Consider the following 23753-nt stretch of genomic DNA (forward strand, 5'->3'; position numbering starts at 1 on the left):
AAACATGTTAAGGATGCAAATAACCTATGGATCCAAACATTTTAGAGATAATAACATTAAATTCCCAAGTGAACGTGCGGTGGGATATTTACCCGAGTCAAACAAGCATTTATTTTGCCCATTTACAAAAAGCTGACCTAATGATCAAAGATGATTTTAAAGTGATTAATCAAGCGTCACAGGCTATATTTTTGTAAGGAATGCCTTATGGATTGGGAGTCTACACTCAGTTAAAAATCCCCCGCTTCCCCCTTTTCCCGTTGATTGCTAAATGAGATATATAAAAAAAAAAAAGAGTTTACAATCCCTAAAAATTACAGACACTTTTGGAATTATCTCTCTCTACATTTGTGCATTGTGCATTTCCATTTTAGATGTATACTTTTTTCTTAAATCAAAACTTGAGTTTTCACTTTCCCTTCATCTCGTAAACAAAAAAGGAGATAAAAGGCAAATAGATCTCAACAAAATGAAAATTTTAGAATTTATGTATGGAAATAATTTAAAGCAATAACAAATGTAAGTAAAGAAAATTTATACACACACCACAAATGAACACAAAAGTTTTGTCATCCAAGTTTGGGAAATTCCACTTGTTCAACCCAAATAGCTCGAAATTTTTTAAGAAAGAGATTTTTCAACACATGTTTTAAAAAATTGATATGCATGCTTGAGACATGTTGAAGATGCAAATGACCTATGGATCCTAACCACTTAAATATAATAACATTAAATTCCTAAGTGAACGTTCGGTGGGATATTTACCCGAGTGAAAGGGGTGATATTTTTGTAAGTAATTACTTATGGATTGGGAGTCAACACTCAGTTAAAAATCTCCCGCCTCCCCCTTTTCCCGATGATTGCAGAACATGACAAATAAAAAACTAAAAAGAGTTTAAAATCCCTAAAAATTCCTGACACTTTTTGGAATTATCTCTCTTTATATTTTTGCAATGTGCATTTCCATTTAAGGTGTATACTTTTTTCTTAAATTAAAACTTGAGTTTTCACTTTCACTTCATCTCGTAAACAAAAAAAGATATAAAAGTCAAATAGACCACAACAAAATGAAAATTTTACAGTTTATGTATTGAAATAAATTAAAGCAATAACAAATGTAAGAAAAGAAAATTTAGTCACACACCACAAATGAACACAAAAGTTTTCGTATCCAGTTTTGGAAATTCCACTAGTTCAACCTTTTTAGTTCGGAATTTTATAAGAAAGAGATTTTAAAAAATGGATATGCATGCTTGAAACATGTTAAAGATTCAAATGACCTATGGATCCAAACCTTTTAAAGAGAATAACTTTGAATTCCTAAGAGAACGTGCGGTGGGATAATTACCATAGTCAAACAAGCCATTATTTGCCCATTTACAAAAAGTTGACCTAACGATCATAGATGATTGTACAATTATTTATCATGTGTAACGGGCAATAATTTTGTAAGGAATGACTTATGGATTGTGAGTCAACAGTCAGTTAAAAAATCCTCGCCTCCCCCTTTTCCCGACGATTGTAGAACTTGATATATAAAAAACACAAAATACTTTACAATCCCTAAAAATTACAGATAGTTTTTGGAATTATCTCTCTCTATAGTTTTTGCATTGTGCGTTTCCATTTTAGATGTATACTTTTCTCTTATATTAAAACTTGAGTTTTCACTTTCCCTTCATGTCGTAAACAAAAAAAGATATAAAAGGCAAATAGATCTCAACAAATTAAAAATTTTAGATTTTATGTATGGAAAGAATTTAAAGCGATAAAAACTGTAAGTAAAGAAAATTTATTCACACACCACAAATGAACACAAAAGTTTACTTATCCAAGTTTGGGAAAATTCTACTAGTTCAACCCTAATAGCTTGGAATTTAATAAAAAAGGGATTTTCTACACATGTTTTAAAAAATGGATATGCATGCTTGAAACATGTTAAGGATGCAAATAACCTATGGATCCAAACATTTTTAAGATAATAACATTAAATTCCCAAGTGAACGTGCAGTGGGATATTTACCCGAGTCAAACAAGTGATTATTTTGCCCATTTACAAAAAGTTGTCCTAATGATCAAAGATGATTGTAAAGTGATTAATCAAGCGTAACGGGCTATATTTTTGTAAGGAATGTCTTATGGATTGGGAGTCAACACTCAGTTAAAAATCCCCCGCCTCCCCGTTTTCCCGACGATTGCAGAGCCTAATATATAAAAAACTAAAAAGTGTTTACAATCCATAAAAATTACAAACACTTTTTGGAATTATCTCTCTCTACAATTGTGCATTGTGCATTTTCACTTTAGATGTAAACCTTTTTCTTAAATCAAAATTTGAGTTTTCACTTTCCCTTCATCTCATAAACAAAAAAAGAGATAAAAGGCAAATAGATAACAAAAAAATGAAAATTTTAGAGTTTATGTATGCAAATAATTTAAAGCAATAACAAATGTGAGTAAAGAAAATTTATTCACACACCACAAATAAACACAAAAGTTTTGCTATCCTAGTTTGGGAAATTCCACTGGTCCAAACCTAATAGCTCAGAATTTTATAAGAAAGAGATTTTTATACACATGTTTTAAAAAATGGATATGCATGCTTGAAACATGTTAAAGATGAAAATGACCTATGGATCCAAACATTTGGAAGAGTATAACATTAAAATTCCCATATGAACGTATGGTGGGATATTTACCCGAGTCAAACAAGCCATTATTTTGCCCAATTACAAAAAGCTGACCTAACAATCATAGATGATTGTAAAGTGATTTATCATGCGTAACGGGCTATATTTTTGTAAGGAACAACTTATGGACTGGGAGTCAACACTCAGATAAAAATCCTCCGCCTCGCCCTTTTCCCATTGATTGCTGAACCTGATATATAAAAACTTGAAAGAGTTTACAGTCCTTAAAATTTACAGACACATTTTGGAATTATCTCTCGCTTAATTTGTGCATTGTGCATTTACATTTAAGATGTATACTTTTTACTTAAATCAAAACTAGATTTTTTTAATTTCCCTTCATCTCGTAAACAAAAAGATACACAAAAGGCAAATAGATCACAACAAAATGAAAATTTTGGATTTTATGTACAGAAAGAATTTAAAGCAATAACAAATGCACGTGCGGTGAGATATTTTCCTGGGTCAGACAAGGCTTTATTTTGTCCTTTTACAAAAATCTGAGCAAACGATCATAGATGATTGTAAAGTGATTTATCATGCATAACGGGCTACATTTTTGTAAGAAAAGACTTATGGATTGGGAGTCAACACTCAGTTAATAACCCCTCGCATCCCCCTTTTTTTGACGATTGCAGAACATGATATATAAAAACTAAAAAGAGTTTACAATCCGTAAAATTACAGACACTTTTTGGAATTAACTCTCTCTACATTTTTTCAAATGTGCATTTCCATTTTAGGTGTATACTTTTTTCTTCAATCAAAACTTGAGTTTCCATTTTCACTTCACCTTGTAAACAAAAAAAGATATAAAAGGCAAATAGATCACAACAAAATGAAAATTTTAGAGCTTATGTATGGAAAGAATTTAAAACAATAACAAATGTAAGAAAACAAAATTTTTTCACACACAAAAAATGAACACAAAAGTTTTGTTAACCAAGTTTGGGAAATTTCATAGTTCAACCCTTTTAGCTCGGAATTTTATAAGAAAGAGATTTTTCTACACATGTTTTAAAAATTCGATATGCATGCCTGAAACATGTTAAAGATTCAAATGACCTATGGATCCAAACCTTTTAAAGAGAATAACTTTAAATTCCTAAGAGAACGTGCGGTGGGATATTTACCCGACTCAAACAAGCCATTATTTTGCCCATTTACAAAAAGCTGACCTAACGATCATAGATGATTGTAAAGTGATTTACCATGTGTAACGGGCTATTTTTTTTAAGGAATGACTTATGGATTGCGCAGTTAAAAATCCCTCGCCTCCCCCTTTTCTGAACGATTGCAGAACCTAATATATAAAAACAGAAAAGAGCTCACAATCCTTAAAAATTACAAACAGTTTTTGGAATTATCTCTCTCTACATTTTTGCATTGTGCGTTTCCATTTTAGATGTATACTTTTTTCTTAAATTAAAATTTGAGTTTTCACTTTCCCTTTATCTCGTAAACAAAAAAAGAGATAAAGGCAAATAGATCACAACAAAATGAAAATTTTAGATTTTATTTATGGAAAGAATGTAAAGCAATAAAAAAATGTAAATAAATAAAATTTATTCACACACCTCAAATGAACACAAAAGTTTTGTTTTCCAAGTTTGGGAAAATTCCACTGGTTCAACCCTTATAACTCGGAATTTTATAAGAAAGAGATTTTTCTACACATGTTTTAAAAATTGGATATGCATGCTTGAAACATGTTAAAGATGCAAATGACCTATGGATCCAAACATTTTAAAGACAATAACATTAATTTCCCAAGTGAAAGTGTGGTGGGATATTTACCCGAGTCCAACAAGCCATTATTTTACCCATTTACAAAAAACTAACTTAACGATTAATCATGCGTAACGGGCAATATTTTTGTAAGGAATGACTTATGGATTGGGGGTCAACACTCTGTTAAAAATCCCCCGCCTCCCGCTTTTCCCAACGATTGCTGAACCAGATATATAAAAATATAAAAGAATTTACAATCCCTAAAAATTATAGAAACTTTTTGAAATTATCTCTCTCTATATTTGTGCACTGTGCATTTCCATTTTAGATGTATACTTTTTCTTAAATCAAACTTGATTTTTCACTTTCCCTTCATCTCGTAAACAAAAAAAGAGAAAAAAAGGCATATAGATCACAACAAAATGAAAATTTTAGGGTTTTTCTATGGAAAGAATTTAATGCCATAAAAAATTTAAGCAAAGAAAATTTATTCACACACCACAAATGAACAAAAAAGTTTTGTTATCCATGTTTGGGAAATTCCACTTGTTCAACACTAATAGCTCAAAATTTTATAAGAAATTTTTTTTCTGCACATGTTTCAAAAAATGGATATGCATGTTTGAAACATGTTGAAGATTACAATGACCTATGGATCCAAACCATTTAAAGATAATAACATTAAATTCCCAAGTGAACGTTCGGAGGGATATGTACCCGACTAAAACATGCCATTATTTTGTCCATTTACAAAAAGCTGACCTAACGATCATAGATGATTGTAAAGAGATTTATCAAGCGTAATGGGCTATATTTGGGAGTCAACACTCAGTTAAAAATTCCTCGCCTCCCCCTTTTCCAGACGATTGCAAAACCTGATATATAAAAACTAAAAAGAGTTTACAGTCCCTAAAAATAACAGACACTTTTTGGAATTATCTCACTCTAAATTTATGCATTGTGCATTTCCATTTAAGATGTATACTTTTTTCTTAAATCAAAACTTGATTTTTCACTTTCCCTTCATCACGTAAACAAAAAAATAGACAAAAGGCAAATAGATCACAACAAAATGAAAATTTCAGAGTATGTATGGAAAGAATTGAAAGCAATAACAAATGTAAGTAAAGAAAATTTATTCACACACCACAAAGGAACACTAAAGTTTTGTTAACCAAGTTTGGGAAATTCCACTAGTTCAACCCTAATAGCTCAAAATTTTATAAGAAAAATTTTTCTACACATGTTTTAAAAAATGGATATGCAAGCTTGAAACATGTTAAAGATCCAAATGCCCTACGGATCCAATCCTTTTAAAGAGAATAACTTAAAATTCCCAAATGCCCGTGCGGTAAGATATTTTCCCGAGTCAAACAAGTCTTTATTTTGACCATTTACAAAAAGCTGACCTAACGATCACAGAAGATTGTAAAGTGATTTATCATGCGTAATGGGCTATATTTTTTTGTATGGAATGACTTATGGATTGGGAGTCAACAGTCAGTTAAAAATCCCCCGCCTGCCCCTTTTCCCAACGATTGCAGAACTTGATATATAAAAACTAAAAAGAGTTTACAATCCCTAAAAATTACAGACACTCTTTGGAATTATCTCTCTTTGCATATTTGCATTGTGTATCTCCTTCTTAGAAATATAATTTTTTCTTAAATCAAAACATGAGTTTTCACTTTCCCTTCATCTTGTATAAAAAAAAAAAGGATAAAAGGCAAATAGAAAATTTTAGAGTTTATGTATGGAAATAATTTAAAGCAATAATAAAGTTAAGTAAAGAAAATTTATTAACACACCACAAATGAACACAAAATTTTAGTTATCCAAGTGTGGGAAAATTCCACACTTCAACCATAATAGCTTGGAATTTTATAAGAAAGAAATTTTTCTACACCTGTTTTAAAAAAAGGATATGCATGCTTGAAAAATGTTATGGATGCAAATGACCTTTGGATCCAAACCTTTTAAAGATAATAAAATTAACTTCCCAAGTGAACGTTCGGTGGGATATTTACCCGAGTCAAACAAGCCATTATTTTGCCCATTCACAAAAAGCTAACCTAACGATCATAGATGATTGTAAAGTGATTTATCAAGCATAACGGTCAATATTTTTGTAAGGAATGACTTATGGATTGGGAGTCAACACTCAGTTAAAAATTCCCTACCTCCCCCTTTTCTTGACGTTTGTAGAACCTGATATATAAAAACTAAAATGAGTTTACCATCCCTAAAAATTACAGACACTTTTTGGAATTGTCACTCTCTACATTTTTGCACTGAGCATTTCCATTTTAGATGTATACTTTTTTCTTAAATCAAAACTTGAGTTTTCACTTTCCCTTCATCTCGTAAAAAAAAAGAAGAGATAAAAGGCAAATAGATCACAACAAAAAGAAAATTTTAATGTTTATGTATAGAAAGAATTTAAAGCGATAAGAAATGTAAGTAAAGAAAATTTATTCTCACACCACAAATGAACAAAAAAGTTTTGTTATCCAAGTTTAGGAAATTCCACTAGTTTAACCATAATAGCTAGAAATTTTATAAGAAAGTTATTTTCTACAAATGTTTTAAAAAATGGATATGCTTGCTTGATACATGTTAAAGATTCAAATGACCTATGGATCCAAACCTTTTAAAGATAATAACATTAAATTCCCAAGTGAACGTGCGGTGGGATATTTACTCGAGTCAAACTAGCCATTATTTTGTCCATTTACAAAAAGTTGACCTAACTATCATAGATGATTATAAAGTGATTTATCATGCGTTACGGGCTATATTTTGGTAAGGAATGTCAGATGTCTTGGCTGTCAACACTCAGTTAAAAATCCCCCGCCTCACCCTTTTCCCGACGATTGCAGAACCTGATATATAAAAACTAGAAAGAGTTTAAAATCCCTAAAAATTAAAGACACTTTTTGAAATTATCTCTCTCTACATTTTTGCACTATGCATTTCCATTTTAGATGTACACTTTTTTCTTAAATCAAAACAAGATTTTTCAGTTGTCCTTCATCTCGTAAAAAAAAGAAGAGATAAAAGGCAGATATATCACAACAAAATGAAAATTTTAGAGTTTATATATAGAAAGAATTTAAAGCAATAAAAAACGTAAGTAAAGAAAATTTATTCTCACACAAAAAATGAACATAAAAGTTTTGTTATCCAAGTTTGGGAAAGTCCACTTGTTCAACCCTAACAGCTCGGAATTTTATAAGAAAGAGATTCTTCTACACATGTTTTAAAAAATGGATATGCATGCTTGAAACATGTTAAAGATGCAAATGACCTATGGATCCAAACCTTTTAAAGATAATAACATTAAATTCCCAAGTTAACGTATGGTGGAATATTTACGCGAGTCAAACAAGCCAATTATTTTCCCCTTTTACAAAAAACTGACCTAACAATCATAGATGATTATAAAGTGATTTATCATGCATAACGGGCAATATTTTTGTAAGGAATGACTTATGGATTGGGAGTCAACACTCAGTTAAAAATCCTCGCCTCCCCCTTTTTCCCATGATTGCAGAACTTGATATATAAAAACTAAAATGAGTTTACAATCCCTAAAAATTACAAGCATTTTTTGGAATTATCTCTCTCTACATTTGTGCATTGTGCATCTCCATTTTAGATGAATACTTTTTTATGAAATAAAAACTTGAGTTTTGCCTTTCCCTTCATCTCGTAAACAAAAAAAGAGATAAAAGGCTAATAGATCACAACAAAATGAAAATTTTAGAGTTTATGTATGGAAAGAATTTAAAGCAATAACAAATGTAAGTAAAGAAAATTTATTCACACACCACAAACGAACATAAATTTTTGTTATCCAAGTTTGGGAAATTCCTCTAGTTCAACCCTAATTGCTCGAAATTTTATTAGAAAGAGATTTTTCTACATATGTTTTTTAAAAAAGGATATGCATGCTTGAAACATATTAAAGATGCAAAAGACCTATGGATCCAAACATTTTAAAGATAATAACATTAAATTCCCAAGTGAACGTTCGGTGGGATATTTACCCGAGTCAAACAAGCCATTATTTTGCCTTTAAAAAAAAAAACTGACGTAACGATCATAGATGATTGTACAGTGATTTATCGTGCGTAACGGGGTATATTTTTGTAAGGAATCACTTATGTATTGGGAGTCAACACTCAGTTAAAAATCCCATGCATTCCACTTTTCTCGACTATTGCAGAACATGATATATAAAAAAACTAAAAAGGGTTTACAATCCGTAAAAATAAGAGAAATGTTTTGGAATTATCTCTCTCTACATTTGTGCATTGTGCATTTCCATTTTAGATGTATACTTTTTTCTTAAATAAATCCTTGAGTTTTCACTTTCCCTTCATCTCGCAAACTAAAAAAGAGATAAAAGGCAAATAGGTATTAAAAAATGAAATTTTAGAGTTTATCTATGGAAAGAATTTAAAGAAAAAAAATTTTAATATAAGAAAATTTATTCATACACTACAAATGATATGAAAAGTTTTGTTATCAAAGATTGGGAAGTTCTATTAGTTCAACCCTAATTGCTCGGAATTTTATAAGAAAAAGATTTTTGTACACATGTTTTAAAAAATTGATATGCATGCTTGAAACATGATAAAGATTAAAATGAACTATGGATCCAAACATTTTAAAGAGAATAACATTAAATTCCCAAGTGAATGTGCGGTGGGAAATTTACTCGAGTCAAACATGCCATTATTTTGCCCATTTACAAAAAGCTGACTTACGATCATAGATGATTGTAAAGTGATTTATCTTGCATAACAGGTTATATTTTTGTAAGGAATGACCTATGGATTGGGAGTCAACACTCAGTTAAAAATCCCCCGCCTCCCCGTTTTCCCAACGATTGCAGAGCCTGATATATAAAAAACTAAAAAGTGTTTACAATCCCTAAAAATTACAAACACTTTTTGGAATTATCTCTCTCTAAAATTGTGCATTGTGAATTTTCACTTTAGATGTTAACTTTTTTCTTAAATCAAAATTTGAGTTTTCACTTTCCCTTCATCTCATAAACAAAAAAAAGAGATAAAAGGCAAATAGATAACAAAAAAATGAAAATTTTAGAGTTTATGTATGCAAATAATTTAAAGCAATAACAAATGTAAGTAAAGAAAATTTATTCACACACCACAAATAAACACAAAAGTTTTGTTATCCTAGTTTGGGAAATTCCACTGGTTCAAACCTAATAGCTCGAAATTTTATAAGAAAGATTTTTATACACATGTTTTAAAAAATGGATATGCATGCTTGAAACATGTTAAAGATGAAAATGACCTATGGATCCAAACCTTTGGAAGAGTAACATTAAAATTCCCAAGTGAACGTATGGTGGGATATTTACCCGAGTCAAACAAGCCATTATTTTGCCCAATTACAAAAATCTGACCTAACGATCATAGATGATTGTAAAGTGATTTATCATGCGTAACGGGCTATATTTTTGTAAGAAACAACCTATGGACTGGGAGTCAACAATCAGTTAAAAATCTCCCGCCTCCCCCTTTTTTCGACGGTTGCAGAAACTGATATATAAAAACTAAAAAGAGTTTATAATCCCTAAAAATTACAGGCACTTTTTAGAATTATATCTCTCTCCATTTGTGTATTGTGCATTTCCTTTTTAGATGTATTCTTTTTTCTTAAATCAAAACTTGAGTTTTCACTTTCCCATCATCTCGTAGACAAAAAAAGAGAAAAAAGGCAAATAGATCACAACAAAATGAAAATTTTAGAGTTTATGTATGGAAAGAATTTAAAGTAATAACAAATTTTAGAAAGAAAATTTATTCTCATACAACAAATGAACACAAGAGTTTTGTTATCCAAGTTTTGGAAATTCCACTAGTTCAACCCTAATAGCTCAGAATTTTAAAGATAGAGATTTTTCTACACATGTTTTAAAAAATGGATATGCATGCTTGAAACATTTTAAAGATGCAAATGACCTATTGATCCAAAAATTTTAAAGATAATAACATTAAATTCCCAAGTGAACATTCAGTGGGATATTTACCTAAGTCAAACTTGACATTACTTTGCCCATTTACAAAAGGCTGACCAAACGATCATTGATGATTGTAAAGTGATTTATCATGCGTAACAGGCTAGATTTTTGTAAGGAATGACTTATGGATTGGGATTCAACACTCAATTAAAAATCCTCGACCTCCCCCTTCTCCTGAAGATTACAAGACCTGATATATAAAAACTAAAAAGAGTTTACAATTCCTAAAATTTACAGACACTTTTTGGAATTATCTCTCTCTACATATGTGCATTGTGCATTACCATTTTAGATGAATACTGTTTTCATAAATCAAAACTAGAATTTTCACTTTCCCTTCATCTCGTAAAAAAAAGAGAAAAAAGGCAAATAGATCACAACAAAATGAAAATTTTAGAGTTTATGTATGGAAAGAATTTAAAGAATTAAAAAATTTAAGTAAAGAAAATTTATTCACACACCACAAATGAACAGAAAAGTTTTGTTATCCAAGTTGGGGAAATTCCACTTGTTCAAACCTAATAGCTCGAAATTTTATAAGAAAGAGAATTTTCTACACAAGTTTAAAAAAATGGATATGCATGCTTGAAACGTGTTAAAGATGCAAATGATCTATGGATCCAAAACGTTTAAAGATAATAACATTAAATGCCCAAGTGAACGTGCGGTGGGATATTTACCCGAGTCAAATAACCCATTATTTTACCCATTTGCAAAAAGTTGACCTAACGATCATAGATGATTATAAAGTGATTTATGAAACGTAATGGGCTATATTTTTTGTAAGGAATGACTTATGGATTGGGAGTCCACCTTAGTTAAAAATCCCTCGCCTCCCCCTTTTCCCGACGATTGCAGAACTTGTTAAATAAAAACTAATAATAGTTTACAATCCCTGAAAATTACAGACATTTTTTGGAATTATCTCTCTCTAAATTTGTGCATTGTGAATTTCCATTTTAGATATATAGTTTTTTCTTAAATCAAAACTTGAGTTTTCACTTTCCCTTCATCTCGTATACAAAAAAAGATATAAAAGGCAAATAGTTCACAACAAAATGAAAATTTTAGAGTTTATGTATGGAAAGAGTTTAAAGCTATAAAAAATGTTAGTAAAGAAAATTTATTCACACACCACAAATGAACACTAAAGTTTTGTTATCCAAGTTTGGAAAATTCCACTAGTTCAACCCTAATAGCTCGGAATTTTTTAGGAAAGAGATTTTACTACACATGTTTTAAAAAATGGATATGCAAGTTTGAAACATGTTAAAGATGCAAATGACCTATGGATCCAAACCTTTTAAAGACAATAAGTGAACGTTCGGTGGGATATTTACCCAAGTCAAACAAGCCATTATTTTGCCCATTTACAAAAGGCTGACCTACCGGTCATAAATGAATACAAACTAGCTATATTTTTGTAAGGAATGACCTATGGATTGGGAGTCAACACTCAGTTAAAAATCCCCCGCCTCCTCCTTTTCCCGATGATTGCAAAACTTGATATATAAAAAATAAAAAGAGTTTACAATCCCTAAAAATTACAGTCGCTTTTTGAAATTATCTCTCTCTACTTTTGTGCATTGTGCATTTCCATTTTAGAAATAAACTTTTTTCTTAAATCAAAACTTGAGTTTTCACTTTCCCTTCATCTCGTATACAAAAAAAGAGATAAAAGGCAAATAGATCACAACAAAATGAAAATTTTAGAGTTTGTGTATGGAAAGAGTTTAAAGCAATAACAAATGTTTGCAAAGAAAATTTATTCACACACCACAAATGAACACTAAAGTTTTGTTATCCAAGTTTGAAAAATTCCCCTAGTTCAACCCTAATAGCTCGAAATTTTATAGGAAAGAGATTTTTCTACACATGTTTTAAAAAATGGATATGCAAGCTTGAAACATGTTAAAGATGCAAATGACCTATGGATCCAAACCTTTTAAAGACAATAAGTGAACGTTCGGTGGGATATTTACCTGAGTAAAACAAGCCATTATTTTGCCTATTTAAAAAAGGTTGACCTGCCGATCATAGATGAATGTAAACTGGCTATATTTTTGTAAGGAATGACCTATGGATTGGGAGTCAACACTCAGTTAAAAATCCCCCGCCTCCCCTTTTTCCCAACGTTTGTAAAATTTGATATATAAAAAATAAAAAGAGTTTACAATCCCTCAAAATTACAGTTGCTTTTTGGAATTATCTCTCTACTTTTGTGCATTGTGCATTTCCATTTTAGAAATAAACTTTTTTCTTAAATCAAAACTTGAGTTTTCACTTTCCCTTAATCTCGTAAACAAACAAATAGAAAAAAAGGCAAATAGATCACAACAAAATGAAAATTTTAGAGTTTATGTATGGAAAGAATTTAAAGCATTAAAAAATATTAGTAAAGAAAATTTATTCACACACCACAAACGAACACAAAAGTTTTGTTATCCAAGTTTGGGAAAATTCCACTAGTTCAACATTAATAGCTAAGAATTTGATAAGAAAGAGATTTTTATACACATGTTTTAAAAAAGGATATGCATGCTTGAAACTTGTTAAAGATGCAAATGACATATGGATCCAAACCTTTTAAACATAATAACATTAAATTCCCAAGTGAACGTGCGGTGGGATATTTACCCGAGTCAGACAAGCCATTAATTATCCCATTTACAAAAAGCTGACCTAACGATCATAGATGATTGTAAAGTGATTTATCATGCATAACGGGCTATATTTTTGTAAGGAATGACTTATGGATTGGGAGTCAACACTCAGTTGAAAATCCAGCACCTCCCCCTTTTCCCGACGATTACATAACCTGATAAATAAAAACTAAAAAAGTTTACAATCCCTAAAAATTATAGACACTTTTTGGAATTATTTATCTCTTTATTTTTGCATTGTGCATTTCCATTTTAGATGTATACTTTTTTCTTAAATCAAAACTTGAGTTTTCACTTTCCCTTCATCTCGTAAACAAACAAATAGAAAAAAGGCAAATAGATCACTACAAAATGAAAATTTTAGAGTTTATGCATGGAAAGAATTTAAAGCATTAAAAAATATTAGTAAAGAAAATTTATTCACACACCACAAACGAACACCAAATTTTTGTTATCCAAGTTTGGGAAAATTCCACTAGTTCAACATTAATAGCTAAGAATTTTATAAGAAAGAGATTTTTATACACATGTTTTAAACAAGGATACGCATGCTAGAAACTTGTTAAAGATGCAAATGACATATGGATCCAAACCTTTTAAACATAATAACATTAAATTCCCAAGTGAACGTGCGGTGGGATATTTACCCAAGTCAGACAAGCCATTAATTATCCAATTTACAAAAAGTTGACCTAACGATCATACATGATTGTAAAGTGATTTATCATGCATAACGGGCAATATTTTTGTAAGGAATGACTTATGGTTTGCAAGTCAACACTAAGTTTAAATCCCCCTCATCCTGCTTTTCCCGACAATTGAAGAACATGATATATAAAAAACTAAATAGAGTTTACAATCCCTAAAACTGGCCAATAGTTTTTGGAATTATCTCTCTCTATATTTGTGCATTGTGCATTTACATTTTAGATGTATACTTTTTTCTTAAATCAAAACTTGAGTTTTCACTTTCCCTTCATCTCACAAACAAAGAAAAAGATAAGAGGCAAATAGATCACAACAAAATGAAAATTTTAGAGTTTACGTATGGAAATAATTTATAGCAATAACAAATGTAAGTAAATAAAATTTATTCACACACCACAAATGAACACAAAAGTTTTTTTGTCCAAGTTTGGGAAATTCCATTAGCCCAACCCTATTAGCTCGAAATTTTATAAGAAAGATATTTTTTTACACTTGTTTTAAAAAATGGATATGCATACTTGAAACATGTGAAAGAAGCAAATGACCTATGGATCCAAACCTTTTAAAGATAGTAACTTTAAATTCCGAAGTGAACATGCGGTGGGATATTTACCCGAGTCAGACAAACCATTATTTTGCACATTTACAATAAGCTAACCTAACGATCATAGATGATTTTAAGGTGATTTATCATACGTTACGGGCTATATTTTTATAAGGAATGACTTATGTATTGGGAGACAACACTCAGTTAAAAATCACCCACATCCCCCGTTTCCCGACGATTGCAAAACATGATATATTAAAAACTAAAAAGAGTTTACAGTCCCTAAAAATTACAGATACTTTTTGGAATTATCTCTCACTACATTTGTACATTGTGCATTGCCATTTTAGATGTATACTTTTTACTTAAATAACAACTTGAGTTTTCACTTTCCCTTCATGTCACAAACAAAAAAAGAGATAAAAGGCAAATAGATCACAACAAAATAAAAAATTTAGAGTTTATGTATGGAAATAATTTAAAGCAATAACAAATGTAAGTAAAGAAAATTTATTCACACACCACAAATGAACACAAAATTTTTGTTATCCAAGTTTGGGAAATTGCACTTGCCCAACCCTAATAGCTTGGAATTTTATAAGAAAGAGATTTTTCCACACATGTTTTAAAAAATGGATATGCATGCTTGAAACATGTTAAAGATGAAAATGACCTGTGGATCCAATCCTTTTAAAGATAATAACATTAAATTCCCAAGTGAACGTGCGATGGGATATTTACTCGAATCAAACAAGCCATTATTTTGTCCATTTACAAAAAGCTGACTTAACGGTCATAGATGATTGTAAAGTGATTTATCATGCATAATGGGCTATATTTATGTAAGGAATGACTTATGGATTCGGAGTCAACACTCAGTTAAAAATCCCCCAACTCCCCCTTTTCTCGACGATTGCAGAAACTGATATATAAAAACTAAAAAAAGTTTACAATCGCTCAAAATTACAGACACTTTTTGGAATTATCTCTCTCTACATTTGTACATTGTGCATTTCCATTTTAGATGTATACTTTTTTCTAAAATCAAAACTTGAGTTTTCACTTTCCCTTCATCTCGTATAGAAAAAAATAGAAAAAAGGCAAATAAAAATAACAAAATGAAAATTTTAGAGTTTATGTCTGGAAAGAATTTAAAGCAATAACAAATGTAAGTAAAGAAAATATATTCACACACCACAGATGAACACATAAAATTTTGTTATCCAAGTTTGGAAAAATTCCACTAGTTCAACCCTAATAGCTCAGAATTTTATAAGAAGGAGATTTTTCTACACATATTTAAAAAAATGGATATGCATGCTTGAAACATGTTAGTGATGCAAATGACCTATGGATCCAAACCTTTTAAAAGAGAATAATTTTAAATTTCGAAGTGAACGTGCAGTGGGATATTTACCAAAGTCAAACAAGCCATTATTTTGACCATTTACAAAAAAGTTGACCTAACGATCATAGATGATTGTAAAGTGATTTATCATGCGTAACAAGCTATATTTTTGCAAGGAATGACTTATGGATTGGGAGTCAAGACTCAGTTAAAATCCCCCGCCTCCGCCTTTTCCCCACTATTGCAGAACCTGATATATAAAAAACTAAAAAGAGTTTACAATGCCTAAAAATTACAGACACTTTTTGGAATTTTCTCTCTCTACATTTGTGCATTATGCATTTCCATTTTAGATGTATACTTTTTTCTTAAATTAAAACTAGAGTTTTCACTTTCCCTTCCTCTCGTAAACAAAAAAAAAGAGATAAATGGCAAATAGATCACAACAAAATGAAAATATTAGAGTTTATTAATGGAAAGAATTTAAAGCAATAAAAAAAGTAAGTAAAGAAAATTTATTCACACACCACAAACGAACACAAAAATTTTGTTATGCAAGATTGGGAAATTCCACCAGTATAACCCTAATAGCTCGGAATTTTATAAGAAAGAGATTTTTCTACACATGTTTTAAAAAATGGATAAGCTGGCTTGAAACATGTTAAAGTTGCAAATGACCTATGGATCGAAACCTTTAAAAAGGGAATAACTTTAAATTTTGAAGTGAACGAATTGTTGGATATTTACCCGAGTCAACCAAGCCATTATTTTTCCCATTTACAAAAGCTGATGAAACGATCATAGATGATTGTAAAGTGATTTATCATGTGTAACTGGCTATATTTTTTTAAGGAATAACTTATGGATTGGGAGCCAACACTCAAATAAAAATCCCCCGCCTCTCCCTGTTCCCGATGATTGCAGAACCTGATATATAAAAAACTAAAAAGAGTTTACAATCCTTAAATAACAAACACTTTTTTGAATTATTTCTCTCTACATTTGTGCATTGTGCATTTCCATTTTATATGTATACTCTTTTTCATAAATCAAAACTTGAGTTTTCACTTTCCATTCATCTCGTAAAAAGAAAGAGATAAAAGTCAAATATATGAATACAAAATGAAAATTTTAGAGTTTATATAAGGAATGACTTTAAAGTAATAACAAATGTAAGAAAATAAAATTTACTCACACACCACAAATGAACACACAAGTTATCCAAGTTTGAGAAATGCCACTAGTTCAGCCCTAATAGCTCAGAATTTTATAAGAAAGAGATTTTTCTACACATGTTATAAAAAATATATATGCATGCTTGAAATATGTTGAAAATGCAAATGACCAATGGATCAAAACCTTTTAAAGAGAATAACATTAAATTTCCAAGTGAACGTGCGGTTGGATATTTACTTGAGTAAAAGAGGGCATTATTTTGCCAATTTCCAAAAAGTTGACCTAACGATCATAGATGATTGAAAAAATATATATCATGTTTAATGGACTATATTTTTTTAAGGAATGACTTATGGATTGGGAGTCTACACTCAGTTAAAAATCCCCTGCCTCCCCCTTTTCCTGACGATTGTAGAACCTCATATATAAAAAACTATCAAGACTTTACAATCCCTTAATATTACAGTCACTTTTTGGAATTATCTCTCTCTACATTTGTGCATTGTGCATTTCCATTTTAGATGTATACTTTTTTCTTAAATCATAACTTGAGTTTTATCTTTCCCATAATCTTGTAAATAAAAAAAATGATTAAAAGCCAAATAGATCACAACAATATCAAAATTCAAGAGTTTATGTATGGAAATAATTTAAAGCAATAACAAACGTAAGTAAAGAAAATTTATTCACACAACACAAATGAACAAAAAAGTTTTGTTATCCAAGTTTGGGAAATTCCGCTATTTCAACCCCAATAGCTCGGAATTTTATAAGAAAAAGAGTTTTCCTCACATGTTTTAAAATATGGATATGAAAGCTTGAAACATGTTAAAGACGAAAATGACCTATGGATCCAAACCTTTTAAAGAGAATAACATTAAATTCCAATGTGAACGTGCGGTGGGATATTTATCCGAGTCAAACTAGCCATTATTTTGCACATTTATAAAAAGCTGACCTAACGATCACAGATGATTTTAAAGTGATTTATCATGCGTAATGAGCTATATTTTTTTAAGGAATGACTTATGGATTGGGAGTCAACACTCAGTAAAAAATCCACCCCTCCCCCTTTTCCCGATGATTGCAGAAACTGATATATAAAAAATCTAAAAAGAGCTTGCAATCCTTCAAAATTACAGACACTTTTTGGAATTATCTCTCTCTACATTGGTCCAATGTGCATCTCCATTTTAGATTTATACTTTTTTCTTAAATCAAAACTTGAATTTTCACTTACCCTTCATCTCGTAAACAAAAAAAAAAAAAGAGAAACGGCAAATAGATCACAACAAAATGAAAATTTTAGAGTTTATGTATGGAAATAATTTAAGGAAATAACAAATTTAAGTAAATAAAATTAATTCACACACTGTAAATGAACACAAAAGTTTTGTTATCCAAGTTTGGGAAATTCCACTTGTTCAACCCTAATAGCTCGGAATTTCATAAGAAAGAGATTTTTCAATACATGTTTGAAAAAATTGATATGCATGCTTGAAACATGTTATAGTTGAAAATGACCTATGGATCCAAACTTTTAAAGAGAATAACATTAAATTCTCAAGTGAACGTGCGGTGGGATATTTACCCAAGTCAAACTAGCCATTATTTTGCCCATTTATAAAAAGCTGACCTAACGATAATAGATGATTGTAAAGTGATATATCATGCGTAACGGGCTATATTTTTTTAAGGAATGACTTATGGATTGGGAGTCAACACTCAGTTAAAAATCCCACTTGAAATTACAGACACTTTGTGGAATTATCTCTCTCCGCTTTTGTGCATTTTGCATTTCCATTTTAGATGTATACTTTTTTCTTAAATCAAAACTTGAGTTTTCACTTTCCCTTCATCTCGTAAACAAATAAAGAGATAACAGGCAAACAGATCACAACAAAATGAAAATTTTAGAGTTTCTTAAGGAAATAATTTAAAGTAATAACAAATGTAAGGAAATTAAATTTATTCACACACCACAAATGAACACAAAAGTTGTGTTATCCAAGTTTGGGAAATTCCACTAGTTCAACCCTAATAGCTCTGAATTTTATTAGAATGAGATTTTTCTACACATGTTTTAAAAAACGGATATGCATGTTGGAAACATGCTAAAGAGGAAAATGACCTATAGATCCAAACCTTTTAAATAGAATAACATTAAATTCCTAAGTGAAGGTGCGGTGGCATATATACCTGAGTCAAATGAGACATTATTTTACCCATTGACTAAAAGCTGACCAAACGATCATAGATGATTGTATAGTTTATCAAATGTAATGGGCTATATTTTTGTAAGGAATGACTTATGGATTCGGAGTCAATACTCAATTAAAAATTCCCCGCCTCCCCCTTTTCCCGATGATTGCAAAACCTAATATATAAAAAACTAAAAAGATTTTACAATCGCTAAAAATTATAGACACTTTTTGGAATTATCTTTCTCTAAATTTGTGCATTGTGCATTTCCATTTTAGATGTATACTTTTTTCTTAAATCAAAACTTGAGTTTTCACTTTCCCTTCATTTCGTAAACAACAAAAGAGATAAAAGACAAATAGATCACAACAAAATGAAAATTTTAGAGTTTATGTATGGAAAGAATTTAAAGCAATAAAAAATGTAAGTAAAGAAAATTTATTCACACACCTCAAATGAACACAAAAGTTTTGTTTTCCAAGTTTGGGAAATTCCACTAGTTCAACCCTAATAGCTCAAAATTTTATAAGAAAGAGATTTTTCTATACATGTTTTAAAAAATGGATATGCATTCTTGAAACATGTTAAAGATGCAAATGACCTATGGATCCAAACATTTTAAAGAGAATAACATTAAATTCCCAAGTGAACGTGCGGTGGGATATTTACTCAAGTGAAACAAGCCATTATTTTGCACATTTACAAAAAGCTAAACTAACGATCAGAGATGATTGTATAGTGATTCATCATGCGTAACGGGCTATATTCTGGTAAGGAATGACTTATGGATTGGCAGTCAACTCTCAGTTAAAAATCCCCCGCCTCCCCCTTTTCCTAAAGATTGCAGAACCTGATACATAAAAACTAAAAAGAGCTTTGAATCCCTAAAAATTATAGACAGTTTTGGGAATTATCTCTCTCTAAATTTGTGCATTGTGCATTTACATTTTAGGTGTATACAACTTGAGTTTTAACTTTCCCTTTATCTCGTAAAAAAAAGAGAGAGAAAAGGCAAATATATCACAATAAAATGAAAATTTTAAAGTTTATGTATGGAATGAATGTAAAACAATAACAAATGTAAGTAAAGAAAATTTATTCACACACCACAAATGAACACAAAAGTTTTGTTGTGCAAGTTTGGGAAAATTCCACTAGTTCAACTCTAATAGCTCGGAATTTTATAAGAAAGAGATTTTTCTACACATGTTTTAAAAAATGGATATGCATGCTTGAAACATGTTAAAGATGCAAATTTCCTATGGAACTAAACCTTTTAAAGAGAATAACATTAAATTCTCAAGTGAACGTGCGGTGGGATATTTATCTGAGTCAGACAAGCCATTGTTTTGCCCATTTACAAAAAGATGACCTAACGATCATAGATGATTGTAAAGTGATTTATCATGCTTAACGAGCTATTTTTTTTGTAAGGAATGACTTATGGATTGGGAGTCAACACTATTAACTATCCCCCGCCTCCCCCTTTTCCCTACGATTACTGAACCTGATATATAAAAACTAAAAATAGTTTAAAATCCCAAAAAATTACAAACTCTTTTTGGAAATATCTCTTTCTACATTTTTGAATTGTGCATTTTCATTTTAGACATATAATTTTTTATTAAATCAAAACTTGAGTTTTCACTTTCCCTTCATCTCGGAAACAAAAAGAGAGAAAAAACGCAAATAGATCACAACAAAATGGAAATTTTAGAGTTTATTAATGAAAAGAATTTAAATAAATAAATATAAATAAAGAAAATTTATTCACACACAACAAATGAACACTAAAGTTTTGTCATCCAAGTTTGCGGAAAATTCAACTTGTTCAACCCTAATAGCTCGAAATTTTATAAGAAAGAGATTTTTCTACACATGTTTTACAAAATGGATAAGAATGCTTGAAACATGTTAATGATGCAAATGACCTCTGGATCCAAACCTTTTAAAGAAAAAAACATAAATTCCCAAGTGAATGTGGGGTGAGATTTTTACCTGAGTCAAACAAGCTATTATTTTTCCCATTTACAAAAAGCTGACCTAACGATTATAGATGATTCTAAAGTGATTTTCTTGTGTAATGGGCTATATTTTTGTAAGGAATGACTTATGGATTTGGAGTCGACACTTAGTTAAAAATCCCCCCCCCTCCCCCTTTTCCCGACGATTGCAGAAATTGATATATAAAAACTAAAAAGAGTTTAGAGTTCCTAAAAATTATAGACACTTTTTTGAATTATCCCTCTCTACATCTGTGCATTGAGCATTTCCATTTTAGATGTATACTTTTTATTTAATCAAAACTTGAGTTTGCAGTTTCCCTTCATCTCGTAAACAAAAAAAGAGATAAAATGCAAATAGAACACAACAAAATGAAAATTTTAGAGTTTATAAATGGAAAGAATTTAAAACAATAACAAATGTAAGAAACGAAAATTTATTCACACACCACAAATGAACACAAAAGTTTTCTTATCCAAGTTTGGGAAATTCGACTAGTTCAACCCTAATAGCTTAGAATTTTATAAGAAAGAGATTTTTCTCCACATGTTTTTAAAAATGGATATGCATGTTTGAAACATGTTAAAGATGCAAATGACCTATGGATCCAAACCTTTTAAAGATAATAGCATTAAATTCCCAAGTGAACATTCAATGGGATATTTACTCGAGTGAAACAAGCCATTATTTTGCCCATTTACAAAAAGCTAACCTAATGATCATAGATGATTGTAAAGTGATTTATCATGTGTAACGGGTTATATTTTTTTAAGGAATGACTTATGGATTGGGATTCAACACTCAGTTAAAAATCCCCCGCCTCCCCCTTTTCCAACGATTGCAGAACCTGATATATAAAATTTAAAAAGAGTTTACAATGCCTAAAACAGACACTTTTTGGAATTATCTCTCTCTACATTTGTACATTGTGAATTTCCATTTTAGAGTTTACGTATGGAAAGAAGTTAAAGCATTAGCAAATGTAAGAAAATAAAATTTATTCACACACCGCAAATGAACACAAAAGTTTTCTTATCCAAGTTTGGGAAATTCCATCAGTTCAACCCTATTAGCTCGAAATTGTATAAGAAAGAGATTTTTCTACACATGTGTTAAAAAATGGATATGCATGCATGAAACATGTTAAAGATGCAAATGAGCTATGGATCCAAACCTTTTAAAGAGAATAACATTAAATTCCCAAGAGAATGTGTGGTGGGATATTTACTCGAGTCAAACAAGCCATTATTTTTCCCATTTACAAAAAGCTGACCTAACGATCATAAATGATTGTAAAGTGATTTATCATGCGTAACGGGCTAACTTTTTAGAAGGAATGACTTATGGATTGGGAGTCAACACTGTTAAAAAACCCCTGCCTCCCCCTTTTCCCAACTATTGCTGAACCGTTTATATAAAAACTAAAAAGATTTTACAATCCCTAAAAATTATAGACAATTTTTGGAATTATCTCTTTTAAATTTGTGCATTGTGCATTTCATTTTTATAAGTATACTTTTTTCTTAAATCAAAACTTGATTTTTCACCTTCCCTTCATCTCGTAAACAAAAAAATAGAAAAAAGGCAAAAAGATCACTACAAAATTAAAATTTTAGAGTTTATGTTTGGAAAGAATTTAAAGTAGTAAAAAATGTAAGTAAAGAAAATTTATTCACACACCACAAATGAACACAAAATTTTTGTTATCCAAGTTTGTGAAAATTCCACTAGTTCAACCCTAATAGCTCGGATTTTTATAAGAAAGAGATTTTTCTACACATGTTTAAAAAAATGGATATGCATGCTTGAAGCATGTTAAAGATGCAAATGACCTATGGATCCAAACCTTTAAAAGAGAATAACATTAAATTCCCAATTGAATGTGCGGTGGAATAATTACCCGAGTCAAACAATCCACTATTTTGCCCATTTACAAAACGCTGACCTCACGATCATAGATGTTTGTAAAGGGATTCATCATGCGTAACGGGCTTTATTTTTGTTAGGAATGACTTATGGATTGGGAGTCAACACTCAGTTAAAAGTCCCCTGCCTCCCCCATTTCTTGACGATTGCCAAACCTGATTTATAAATGATAAAAAGAGTTTAGAATCCCTAAAAATTACAGGCACTTTTTGGGTATTATTTCTCTCTACATTTGTGCATTGTGTAATTCTATTTTAGATGTATACTTTTTTCTTAAATAAAAACTTGAGTTTTTACTTTCCCATCATCTTGTAAACAAAAAAAAAGAAAAAGAAAAAAGGCAATTAGATCACAACAAAATGAAAAATTTAGAGTTTATGTGTGGAAAGAATTTAAAGAAATAACAAATGTAAGTAAACAAAATTTATTCACACACCACAAATGAACACTAAAGTTTGGGAAAATTCCACTAGTTCAACCCTAATAGCTCGGGCATAACGGGCTATATTTATCAGGCGTAATGGGCTATATTTTCTTAAGGAATGACTTTTGGATTGGGAGTCAACACTCAGTTAAAAATCCCCCACCTCCCCTTTTCCCTATGATTGCATAACTTGATATATAGAAACTAAGATAGATTACAATCCCTTAAAGTTACAGACACTTTATTGAATTATCTCACTATAAATTAGTGCATTGT

The sequence above is a fragment of the Aristolochia californica genome, unplaced genomic scaffold (genome assembly GCF_029961685.1).
Source record: "Aristolochia californica isolate CCGP_79_NKW_82.1479 unplaced genomic scaffold, dmAriCali1.0.hap1 SCAF_8, whole genome shotgun sequence".
NCBI lineage: Eukaryota > Viridiplantae > Streptophyta > Magnoliopsida > Piperales > Aristolochiaceae > Aristolochia > Aristolochia californica.